The 13,224-nt window shown below is 38.9% G+C and overlaps 2 protein-coding genes across 2 annotated transcripts in view; both read right to left on the minus strand.

Moving 5' to 3' along the window:
* Positions 1-1,977, minus strand: part of TOX3 (TOX high mobility group box family member 3) — a 97,973-nt gene extending 95,996 nt beyond the window's left edge. The window contains exon 1 of the mRNA XM_018914588.3: positions 1,570-1,977. The gene's annotated coding sequence lies outside the window, so the exon portion shown is untranslated. The remainder of the gene's footprint in view (positions 1-1,569) is intronic.
* Positions 1-13,224, minus strand: part of AKTIP (AKT interacting protein) — a 1,131,926-nt gene that overhangs the window by 872,303 nt on the left and 246,399 nt on the right. The window lies entirely within an intron of this gene.

A 13,224-nucleotide genomic window follows, 5' to 3' on the forward strand; every position in this document is an offset into this window, starting at 1 on the left:
CACTAAGAAGAGGGGAAGCTTAAAGCTGAATTGTTGCATAAGAGAAATGTGCCCAGCTGAGTCAAGAGAAATATAGACAAGTGATTAGTTGACATGATGTGAAAAGGAAGGAAGCAAAGTCAGTGAACTAATTGCACTAGAAAATGTAGAGAAGGAAAATGGGCTAAGCTGAAATGACAAAAAAGTCAAAAACACTTGGACAAATGGGAAAGGCAAAACAGAGCAAGTGATGTGTCACTGGAGAGGTGTCAGGATTGGACTGAGCCAGGAAGCTCAAACTGACTGGAAGGAGAACTTCTCTGTGCTTTACAATTCAGGTTTCATTTCTCTCATTTCTTTAGAGTGTGGCTTACACAGATTGTCCCCATGGATGGCACTGCCAGGGGGCATTTGCCCTGCTGTGCCCCAGCTGAGGTGGGTGGTTCCTCAGAGAGCTGACAGCTTCTCCTGAACGTGTGGCATTTCCAGGACAGACATCTGCACAGGCATCTCCATAACAGCCTAAGGGGAGCAGTGCTGACTCCCTTCACCAGCCTGATCATGTGCAAATGACATCATCTGCACTACCTTCATTTCCTAAGCATAATTGCCCTAAGTGATCCATTGATTGCTATCTGACACTCAGCTTTTCTGCTCTCATTTCCCAGATGTTCCTGCTTTTGTCATGACTCTCAACTCCATTTTATCAGAGATGTGACAACTCATATTGGAAGGACATGGTCGTTTGCAAAGAAAGAATTATATCAGATAAGTACAGCAGAGAACCACAGTGTTTAAATAGCATTATCACAAATTTAACAGTTTGCAAATTAAACACAATACTGTTTATTCAGCTTTCATTGGAAAAGTTGTTTTACTTACTGGATTTCTTTATTGCAAAGGCCATGCACTTTAGACAGCATGGCAGCAGACAAAACCTTGTCCTTTTCTTTTTTGAAGTACCCTAATATTTGGGGGGGGGGGAAATAATAATTATTGACTTTAATGGTGGGTTTTTTTATGCAAGTCCTTCCCTGAACTGGAAATTTTTGCATAAAATTATATTTATAAAACCACTAACTATATCTTCTCTTGTTTCACACAGCTTTAAGGGACAGTCCAATGGGGGTGGGAGGGAGGCATGTGGACAAAAGATTGTGCCTACCAATGCCAATGGGCTCTTCTCCCCTGAGGTACAAATATAACCTTTGGCTTTCCAGAATATTTTAACCATATTGATGAACCCCCCTCAAAAAAAACAGGAGTCATTACGTGCACCATAAAGAGAAATACCAACCAGCAAGAAGGAGAAAAGGTGGTAGAAGGAGGACTTTCTGGTTATTTTCCATGCTGCTGAGTCCATGAGGACTTTCTGGTTATTTTCCATGCTGCTGAGTCCATAGTGCACACTCTGAGGTATACTGAGCAGTTAAGTGCCTTTGTTGCACACAAGTTTTGAAAAACCAGTTGCCCTCCTCACTTGTTGCTAAACACTGGGTCCTGCTCAATCTTGCTCTTAGAACCATAAATTACTCAGAAAGAATCCATGCCTTTTAGCAATAAAATATTAAATATGAAGACTGAGCTTACCTTCTGTCACTCCAGCACCCATCTGCCTGTTACTGAAAATGAAGGTGCATCACTTCCAATAAAACTTCATTCCAGCTTTCATGTTTTTCTCTAAAAAGAAAGCAGGTGAATCCTTGATCTGTCAAAGACAAATGTTATTTTGTTTTAGTCTGTCTGGCCAGTCCATCAATTACAGTCATTCATCTGCTGTGGAAAAGTGAAGAGAGCACCATGAATTTGCTAACACTGCATCTGCCATTACATTTTTCTTTGATAGTAAGTGAGGCATAATAAACCTTGATCTTTTCCTGTATGCTGCTTTTTGTTTGAAAAGTATGATTCACTGGGTTATACTTGCTGTTCCTCTCCAGAACCACATTCTACAGTCAAAACAAATTTCTTCTTTGGATTCAACAAAAAACATTATTTGCTGTTCTTAAAAAATAATAATATAATGGAGAAAACTCCATAGGAAAATTTTAGGTCCATGTTTTCAGAGCTGACACCTGCTGAGTGAGGCAGCAGAGAAAGAGGGCCTATTATCACCATAAGGACTCAAGAAAATTCTTTCTGAATTCCAGTAAATATCTTCCTTTTCAACAGCTCATTCAAGATATATGAATGTGATAAAATTCTGTGTTCTTTGTGAGTGAAAGCGTTTTCATTTTCATTCAGCAAATTATTTGTAACCCTCAATGACATTAGAAAGATTATTTGTCTTTTGAGTGCTCTGTGGAAGTCATTTTTACACCTCTGTCACAACTTTTCAGCCTGAAAGCTAAACTGGTGATCATTCACACACACACACTTGATCATTTAGGGGCTGGAAAACTATTCTACAATTTCAGTAAGCCAAACAGAATGTACTGCTGAGCTGCATGTTTCCTGTAACATACTCCTGACTCACCTGCTCCTATTATGCTTCTTCCAGAAGAACAAAAAAGCAAGGACAGCACCATTCAATTCTTGTCTTTCACTCAAAGATAAACAGCTATGAGCTGTATCACCGTTTTCTTTCTTTCAGATGTTTATTTACATTGTATTTTGAAGCTTTCCCCTGTAATCTGGGTAAGATTTTTCACTTTTTTAGGAAAGAGAACACAAAAGAAAGAGGAGAGGGCCCAAACCAAGATAGATAGAAATAAGCCTACCCATGGATGTAACGCAATTCCAAGAACAAGTTTGAGCTTGTGCTTATTGCTGTGTCTCACCTGGAGTTAATGGATTCACAGACACTTATGAACCCAACCCAGTATGTCACCTGTGCTCAGATGAACTGACATTCATTCATTAAATAACAACAGAAATTAGCAGTGATGCCCCTGTTAAATATCCTCTGCCTGTATACATGCAAGTCAGTATGAAGATTGCTTTGACTCCACTGCTTTTTCCAATGCTGAAAGGAATGTGAAAAAGATTTTAAAATAATACAGGATAGGTTTCTCTCACCCCAACACTGAGATTCCTTTAAAAAATAAGTGAATGGAATCATTGTTGCAGGATAAACCATGAATGTTTATATATATTATTATTATACTCCCTGTGTTGTTTTCTTAACTTGACCAGTAGAAAATTACAATCTAATATACAGACACATAACTTACCATAAGGACATAAAAAAGTAGGTACACAACAAGCTGAATAATGCAATGTAAAAATTAGCATATATAATAAAAATGAATACATTTTCTCTGTTTCATGGAGGAAACACTTTTTCAACACTATGCTAGTAATTTCTTACCCTCCAAAAATTGTCTCTTCTAATGTGTACACTCTCTAGAGAGAGACTCTAACTGTATTTATAAGTACACAATGAAACACAATATTGTTAATTGATTTGAGTCAGGAAAAATATTTGGAACAGCTTAGCTCACACAGTAGGTACATTGTGAAGCAACTTCCAGTTATTAAAACCCTGAAACATAATGAGAATTCAAACAGTAACAGAAGATCATACATGCAAGCTTTGTTTGCTCAGTTAATATTAAAATTCATAGAATCACACTAAGACACTTTAGTTTTCCTTTTATATATCAAAAACTGGTGAACTCTTTACCCCCTAATGTAACTTAGTACAGTCAGAACAACTGCAAGAACAAGAGAGAAAATCATCTTTATGAGCTGAAGGCCCCATCTGCCTTATATCCCACATTACTATGAACATTGTTATGTAGCTTTCAGTTTATGGCAGCACCCAGGAAATCAAACTCTGGATCAGTACTCCCTTCCACAGTGACAAGTACAAACAACAGAGAAGCAATCCTTGCTCCAAAGCCATTACATCTAATCAAATTATTAAAAGTAGTAATACTGATCATCATGGTCTGTCTGTAAGGCTGCATTTAAATTCATCAGCAGATGCCACATCAAGCACATGCAGTCACAAATTGTTACCTAATCTGCTCAAGGACACGAGACCAACACTTTGATCCACAGCTAAGGGACTGTGACTGCAATGAGCAGCACTTGAGAAAAATTAATTCACAGAAAGCTTTGGGTTGGGCCTGACTCCTGTGGAATAAATGCAAAATATAAATATATAAATATCCTCTGGCAGGAGGATGCAGCTAAGACAGTCTTTAATTTTAAGGTACACAAACCTGAACTACCTTAGAGTGCTACCAAGTTCCTAGAAAGGGCTGGGTCTGTTTGGAATATTAATTGGAGCCTGTGCATTTTCTGAATTCCATCAGGTCTGAAGAGTTTTACTTTAATAGTACCATTATCATTAAATTTCACTGAAAAAAAAAAGAAACAAAGGAGTATTTATATCCATTTATATCCTTAAAGTAAGTGTTGCTAGCTAAGTTTCACAAGTATGTGCACTTTTTTTGAGTCACCTCAACTGCACATCCAAAGAGTTTGTGAACCAGGCAGACTCCACTACAATTCTGTGGAATTGCAGATTCCATCTCGCTTGTGCAGTTCCAAGATTTTGATTCAGTTTCAAAATGTTGATTTTTTTTTTTCTTTGTGTAGAAATTTATAGTAATTTCTCACCCCCAATAAACAATATTTCCTTAAACATGTTTCCTTTATTTTCTAGACTTTTCACATACAAAGGGACAGCCATTAACCATTCTCACTTCAATAACTGCAAGGTACCTCTCATGGGTTAATATAATCTATGATCTAAGCTAGGAGAAATACTCTATAAGACATCCAGCACCCATCAGTTTTGAAAATGCAAAAAATTATACAAATGGTTTGCTGTCAATTTAAAAGCTGAGAATCTTTTTTAAGCTTAGGGGGAAATACAATCATAAAACTGAGTAAGGTTCATGGTTTTATTGACATCTGGAGTTATGTTCTTACCAAGACCAGGTCAAATAATCATTTCTTGGAATTAGACTGTGGTGAGTTCAGATAAAGAAACCAGACCATGGAGCTCAAAATGCTAACCAGCAACAATCATTTCCAGAATCTGCCCCCGCTGGAAGCAAGCACTGGTGTTTAAAGCCATGATTACTTCAGCTCTGAGCTCCTTGCACCACAGTGTGTATTGTTGTATTTCTGAGCAGCTCTGGGAAGCTGAGTGAGTCGGGCTATAAAACTGCACTCTGTGGATTTTGTGTGAGTCTAAATGTAAACAACAGAACTTACAGCTAATTGCCTTTAAGATAAAGCTGACTTAAGCAATTGAGATAACAGAATCCTACAATACTCTGGATGCAACATACTAAAAATGGGAATTAATAAGTTAGCTGATATTGAGCTCCAGATGTTTCTTACTCTGGCAATGTTCCTTAAGTGATGATAAGCAGATTTACATACTTAACTAATATGCTTATTTAAAGAAAATTTCCAGATCCAGACTAGCATCCAGATTTTTTACTTGGCTTCAGATCAAAATACATACTATCAAGAAGGATGGCATCCAGGAAAACCTTTTCAACATCTGCTTAGAACTAAACAACAGATACTTGATTTTCTGCAAATTTAATTTCAGGCAATATTTTAGTTCATCCAATAATTTTTATATCCTCAAGACAGCCTGACCTAGTCATTTTACATATTCAAATCTCAGAATGCAGTTCAGACACTGGAAAGACAGCAGTTGCTACAGAGAAACTCTGTTAGTTTGTAGTTCACATTTAAGATTGCTATGAGCAATTTCACTTAGAGTGAGACAAGGACTTTTTAGGAAGCAAAACCCTTCCCTCACCAATAATATCAGTGAACTAAAGAAACAGGTTCACAAACACTTTATATCTTACTAGTAATCTAAAAAAAATTAAGTTCCAGCATGAAAACTTAAGCTCAGCTCTACTTTTTCAAAAGGCTGAGGAATAGAAAATAACTTTATATTTCTGAGTCAAAGGTGGTGTTCTTTGTAATTCTTATTGGAAGTGCTTATTGTCCCATTTAAGGCATGATAAGACCAAATCCAAGAAAAAACTTAAAAGATAATACTTGGAGGAATGCATACTATTCCAAATTTCTTCCCAGATTACAGGAAGTAAAACTCAAATATACTGAAAGGATTGTATAAATTCCAGGGCAGAGTAAAAGGAACCAGCCAGGAAACACAAAATATGGACTTTATTTTCAGAATAAATTATTTTAGAAGAAAAATGAAATGAAAAAAAAAAAAAAAAGGTTCCAAGTAAGCAGAGTACTGGTATAAACTTCCAGTGAAAGCCAAGATCGTGATTATATAAACACAAAAGAGGTGAATGTTAAACCATGCAGATGTGCAGACTGCTTGAGGAATGACACCAAGGACTAGGAGAGATGAGAGTAAAAACTACCCAGTTGTTCTTGTGGTTCCTTGGTGCACATGAGAGAACAGGACCTACCAGGGACCTGGCACAGAGGAAAGCCCTCTGGATATGGCTCACACATCACAGGATTGGTCTCTAGTACCTCACACCCACAGCTCTCCCACTTACCTGCTTTGCAAAGCATGTAAGTGCAGGAAAATGCTAATCTGAGTCACCCTGCAGGGCCACGGCAGATTCAAAAACAGAACAAGGACCTGCTGCACACACTGATCTTACTCTAATGAGAAAATATACTTCTACACTTCATTTCTTGTGGGGAAAAATGACAAAAAACATGACAGGAGTATTCCCTATACTGCACTCATGAAAATAGAGGGAAAACAAGAACGTATTATTTCATTTAGTAAGTGTGATTTTAATTTTATTTTTGTTAACTGGCATTGAGACTTTGGAATTTCTGGGACCAACAGTACTGCTATCAGATGGAGTCAGACTTTCCCACTGATATTTGTTTTGCCACTGAGTCCCTTCATTCCATTCACTTCCACCCTGAAGACCATGGCTTTTCCCTTTTTAACATCTACACACAGCACTCCGACTTTTTTCTACTTTTGATTTAGCCTAAGTCCCTTGTCTCCCTGCCTTATTACTTTAATTCCCCTTAGCTGAACTGCAGAATTAATGCTAGATGAACCCACCCACAGGGCATCCATCCCTCTGTGCCTGAGTGGAACAGCAAACAGAAACCAGTAGGGAAGTTTGCAAATGGTTCAATTATTACTTGAATTTCAAGAAGGAGCTTCTGATAAGATTAGCTTCTCAAATGTGTTCCACGTGCTTTCACTGAGAAGGCATTGGGGCACATTGTCTAAATCTGACCACTGAGTGATTTGGGCTAAAGCCTGGGCAGAGCTCTAGAGCAGGCAGAAACAGGATGACCAAAACCTGTGCTCGTTCTCTTCCTCATTTTCTCCAGGATCTGTGTCCTAGATCCCTGTGAGGTTGCACAAATTTCTGGGATAATTGGCTCATGAGAACACCCTGCTCCAGTTCCTGCCCATCCCTTCTCCTCTTCCATCCAGTAGGGCACCAGCCTCCAAACCTGGGGGAAAATTCTTCCTGAGGATTGCTATTTTCCTGGGAGAGAACTCTGCCTGAGGATTGCTATTTCCTGGGAGAACAGGCCTGTTTTAGTCTGTACTAACCCTTGGAATTAGCCAGGTAGTAATGCAATTTTTTATATCAAGCCCCAAGGAAAAGTGAAGGTATCACACCATTGGAGAAAGGCCCTTTTGAGTGAAACTAGCCAGCTCTGCTTCTCTTGTTGCTCAAACTCCCCAAGGCAGGTAAAGATGCTTCTTCCAAAAGGTTTCCTTATTTGAGGGCACCCCAAGACATGTTCTTTCCATTTTGCAGAGTCAGCCAGAGCTCAAAGATGTGCAAAGCCATGGATAATGAATCTGATCAGATGTGTTCTGGTTCCAGAGCCATTTATCTTCACATGCCCAGGCCTCAGTCATGAAGAAAAACAGAGCTCAGCTCCTTGTAAACCATAAAACATTTCCCTCTAACTATCCTGACACCATTAGACACACTCAGTCACCCATCAATTAATGTAAATCATGGGAATATCATTTACCATAAAACAAACACCTGCAAAGCACAGTGAAACCCTCTTTTCCCCCTTCTCAGGCAATGACAAGCATTTCAGTCAGTCCAAAATGGCATTGGGCTAATATTTAATGATCCAACACTGTGCTAGTCTGCTCCATGACAGACATCTGTGCATAAAGAATTCAGCATAAAATAGATTCAAGGGAAGAAACAAGAACTGGTACACAACATTTCCCAAACTATTTAAGTGATGGAGGAGCTGCATTCCCAACTTTCACAAGTGAATTTAGATGCATATGAGATTTTGAAAATTGTAATAAACTGACAATAATTAGGCATTTGTGTGAATGATACTTTTTATCTGCATTTAATTATTCGCTTTTACTCACTTCTGTGATTAATTAGCTTTTGTTTGGAAACATTACTCCTAACAGCTAACAATAAAAGATACACTAACTACTTGCAGCATGAGGAGGTTTATAGAAGTCCCTTGACAGGGCTCAGAAAAATGCAGCCTGAGGAGTCACAGCAGGAAAAGGTGCTTACAGGGGTGGTCTTCTACCCTGGAGGAAGGACAGCTGTGAATCAGGAAGGGGGAAACCCATTAAAAAACCAGCAAATAAGAAGAAACACTTCTATTTTAAGGTTTCAGGAGGGATGCAGGTGCTGTTATTTCCAAGGGAAGCTATGCATGAGCTAGAAAGAAAAATAACTATAACAGGTAGGAGGGATTTTGTGAGCTGGCTGCTAAGGGAAACTGTAAAGGCACTTGGGCCATCTGATCAAAAAAGGAAATATTCTAAAGTGGCAGAGAATTGAAATGAGAGCACTATTGTGGTGTCCTGAAAAAAATACTGGAAAGGCTGTACTAGCAAAATTGGGCAGGAGGAATGCTTGTGGTGAATGAGGGAGGGGTGTCCTTCCTGGGCAACACCTGGAGATTTCCTACAAGGTCCTGAGCAGCTCTGGCAAACAGAAACAAACCCAGCAGCACCCTGAGGTGTCTGTGCTCAGCCTGAGAGGCTGACCAGAGACACAGGTGGGCTCTGTCTCCTCTCTTGACTCAACTCAGGATTTCCCAAAGCCCCACAGGGAAGAACCCCAATGACAGTGTGGCACCCCAGGGATCTCTCCCTTATCTCTGCATGGAGTGAACAAACCTCTCCTGCCTTGGACACAATTCCCTTGTTCTTTCCATCACTTTTATTGCTGACAAACACTGAAAATCTGAAGTGTTAAAATGGAAAGGGAAATAAGAATTTAATAAACCAAAGTGATTTCAGTATCAACCTGATTGTTTTTCCAGCCTGACACGCTAAAGGAACATGATTGTTCCTTTAGTATTAAAAAAGTCATCAAGCCATGATAAGGGAGAAAAAAATCACTCCCAGTCTCACCTGGGAACTTGCAGCTAACAGCCCAATTACACATGATACTACATCAAAATATAATACAGTAAAGCAAAAATTAGGAGGGTTTTTACTTCTATGCATTCTGTCTGTGCAGCAGTGTCAGAGCTGACAGCTCAAGACTGCTTTTTCCCAAACTCCTTCTTTTAATAATCTGCAAACATGATTGAAGGAAGCAGTAAGAAATCTAATAAAAATGAATGCAGAAAGGATTATGGAGACAGCTTCATGACAATTTACAGTTCTACATAGCATAGCAGTCTCTTGCCACGAGTTGTGATGAGACAAATCTTGTTTACAGTGCGTTAATCCCATGTCCCAATAATGCTGGTGTGCAGTGGATTCAACTCTTCTGCAGAATGGAGATGCTTCTGCATTAAATGAGCAGCTACAGGTAGTGAGGGAGGGAGCAAAGGCCAGGGGTTAGTCTAGATTACATTTTCCAATGAGTCGCTCTCATCTCTCTCACTCAGAAAATGTTTGGTATAAGTTGTTTGGTTGTAAATTGTAAGTAAAGCTTTATTTGAGCTTTTCTGGGTCAATGATTGACTTTTATTATTCTCTAAAGAGGGAAATTTGGAAGCTGACTTGCAGGTTTTTTCACACAATAGGGATTTATGCATTTTCTGTGACTGAAGAGGACTCTCACATTGTGAAATACCTTTAGCCATGAGCAGTGTGTTTATATGACACCAGGTACACTCCTAAATCAATTCCCCCTAGGAAAGTAAAATTTAGTAATTCTCTTTGCAGAGCTGGTAAAAGATCATGGACTATTACCTTTTTATGTCTGTACAGGTGTTAGGTCCAATCACTGCTTACTCATGTCCAACCTCTTCAAAATATTACCTAACTAGACACTGTCTGAGCTATTGGCCTCAAAAGGTCTGACCCAGATAGGACACATGTCTGGATCTCAGAAACCAGATTATTTTCCTTGATCTGATATTTAATTTTCTGGACACTTTAGGCAGCTCACTTCATCTTCTGTGACTGATTAATCTTTGACCTTTATTACTGTCTATTTCAACTCTAAAACATTTTCTTTTTCCGTATGGATACCTCTCCTATTTTGTTTGGCAGCATCAACATTCCACTAGGAAAAAAAACAAAACAACTTATGAGAATAATTTTTATAGTTTCAAAAAATCCCCCACACAGACTGGTATCTTCAGTTGATGCTTATTGGTAATAATCACTACTCTTCACTTTCAGTGTTTTATTCATACATTTGAGAATGTGAAAATATATTTTTTCTCTAGGCTGTAGTTTATATAAGTAAGGGAAAGTTAGCTGTCCTTTAGTCAGCTTCTGTTTCTGGCCAGCTTGTTTTTGGCCACAATAACCTGAGTTTCTTGTCTGTCTGCCCCTGGGATGTGTGCATGGTGGATCAGTGCTAACCAGTGCCACAGCCCGAGATGCATTGTGTGTAATCACATCTGTCATGGCAGGAGATGGTCACCTTAGCAGAAAGATCACTGTGATGGGTTGCTAATGGGCTATTAAGGGCCTTTCAAGTATCAAGATGATCATCATAAGTAAGAACTGAGAGTCATTCTTTATTTCTGTTAAGATTAATTTTTCCCAAGTAATTTGGTGGATTAATAATGCAAGGTTTGTGCACCTCAGGAACTGCTTCACAGCTTCTTACCATATGCTATGCAAATTCAATAATTAGCTCTTGACTTCACTATTTCAATACAAGGTGCTACTAACTCTATTCAGGCATGGGGAAAATACCAAGCTGAGCAAGCACTCTGAAAGAAACAATTAGATGACATACCTAAAAAGGGTCATGATTTAATCAGAATTTTCAGAACTACACTAACATACACCCAGTTATAGTCCATAAACATTTTTAATGGCAAAAATTAAGAAAATATTTGTAGCCTCAGATTAATCTTTATCATTGCTTTGTTCTCAGATTAATTTCTGGATACTGACACCTCTCAGAACTTTGCAGACTATATCAAAATATTCTACATTGTGGTTGATGTCCTTTTAAATGAAAGCAGAAAACATGAAAAGTGGCATTATATGTTCAGATGTGGAATACTGAATTAATTTTGGCTTATATAACAAATGGAAAGTAAGAAAACAGGTTTTTTCCAGTCCTAGCTGGTTATACATCTTGTAACAAGCTGTCAAACAATTTGACTTTTATGTCAGAGTTTTTCCTAGGTCTAGTTCCCAGTTTCTTGTGAGTTGAACAGGTACCTGTCACTAACAGACAACAGAAGTGTTGTCTTACCTGCACTTACACCTTTGAGCTTTACAGGTTAGCATTGCAAAGCTGTGTACACACACACAAATAACACATTTTAAAAGCTTGTTCTCCCTTTTTTTTTTTTTTTGCCAGCAGCACACTTATTCTCAAGCTCTTCTTTATAGTTAAATATTTCTGCCTTCTCTTGGATCTGCCCCTGATCAATATGATCAGCGTGCTCTAGGTTTGAAATGCCTTTTTGAATTTGCTCTGGTGATTCTGCCTGTGTTTTCTGACAGTCCTGAGCTGCCCCACGTTCCATCTCTTCCTCTCTTTTACTATTCCAGCACTATCTTGGAGGATAAGTGTCAGCAGGTGTAAACAGGAAAAAGGAGACAAGTGGCACCATTATAGCACTGCTTTCACTTGAAAGGGGCTACTTTTAGAAAAGAAAGCACTTGCAGCAACTCTTATTTGATTGGCATCATTGTCTAGTGAAGCTGGCACACCATCTTGTGAGCAGGCACAATGCCATGGGAACAGATGGGCATGTGCATGGGAAGCCAAAAGATAATGTACAAGTACCAAATGTGTGTAGTGGAGGGCAAGTTTCCCAGGCAAGGAACATCAGAATGGCAGTTTATAAGCTTCTGCACCTATGTTTGAGGGAGATAACACACACATTGAATCTTCACAATACATCCAAGGGTAAAACACTCCAGAACAATAGACTAGGGCCCAAGAGTCTGGAATTCGGTGACTGCTGAAGAATTATCAAATTTGTAACCTCCTGAAGTAAAGGAGCCGTGTAAAACCCCAAAGTGGAACCTTTACAGGTGCAAACCAGGATATCATTCTGGCCTGGACATCAACCAGGAGGAGATAACTGCAGATCAGGAAGCAGGGGCTGTATGGATGCATCCTCTCCAAAGCATTCCTCCCAAGCAAAGCTTTGTCAGATGAAGACTTCATGTGGACCATCACATTTAATAACAGCAGGACTTAATGCCATGAATTAGTGTTACATTGCTGTGAATCCATTCATGGTTTTAGTTTCCACAGCACCTTAATGAATTCTACATGTGGGTCGTCCATAAAATGAGTGAGCACTTCCTTTAATTTCTGTTAAACTTGTCCCTTGACCAGAGTTAGAGAGTGGCAGCATAGTCCTAATGTTGCCAGAAATAACTGCTTCTTATTCCTCTCTTTTACATTGCTTGTGAATATATGGACTTCCACAACAGCCCCCTCCTGCACTAAGTTATGTTTGTGTTTCACAGCTAGCATTTCAGGCCTCCCAGACTGCACAAAAGGGACACAGACACTTCCTAAGGTCTAGCCAGAATTCTGGTTTTGTCTAGAATTTGGTCTTTACGTTTTCCTGCCAACAACACCATTACCACCACTAATCTGGTAGGCAGCAATATTATGTGAAATAAAATAGAAAAAAACAAATCAGAGACATGATAAATATTCATGAGTGTTACCAGTCAATTCTGGCTTGGCAGAATTACACATCATCTTTAAACGGGCTCGAAAGACAAGAAGAAACAGATCACATCAAACAATGCCATGCTGCACTTCAGAATGAAACCACATTTTTTGAACCTACATAGCACATGCACTTCATCAAGGACTAAAAGCACAGTAGTAGAATATAAAAATAACAATGGACTGAGATGAGTTATCCCAAGATGTGACAATGGGTATTTCCCACCATCCT

This window comes from Serinus canaria, chromosome 11, assembly GCF_022539315.1.
Source record: "Serinus canaria isolate serCan28SL12 chromosome 11, serCan2020, whole genome shotgun sequence".
NCBI classification, from domain to species: Eukaryota; Metazoa; Chordata; class Aves; order Passeriformes; family Fringillidae; genus Serinus; species Serinus canaria.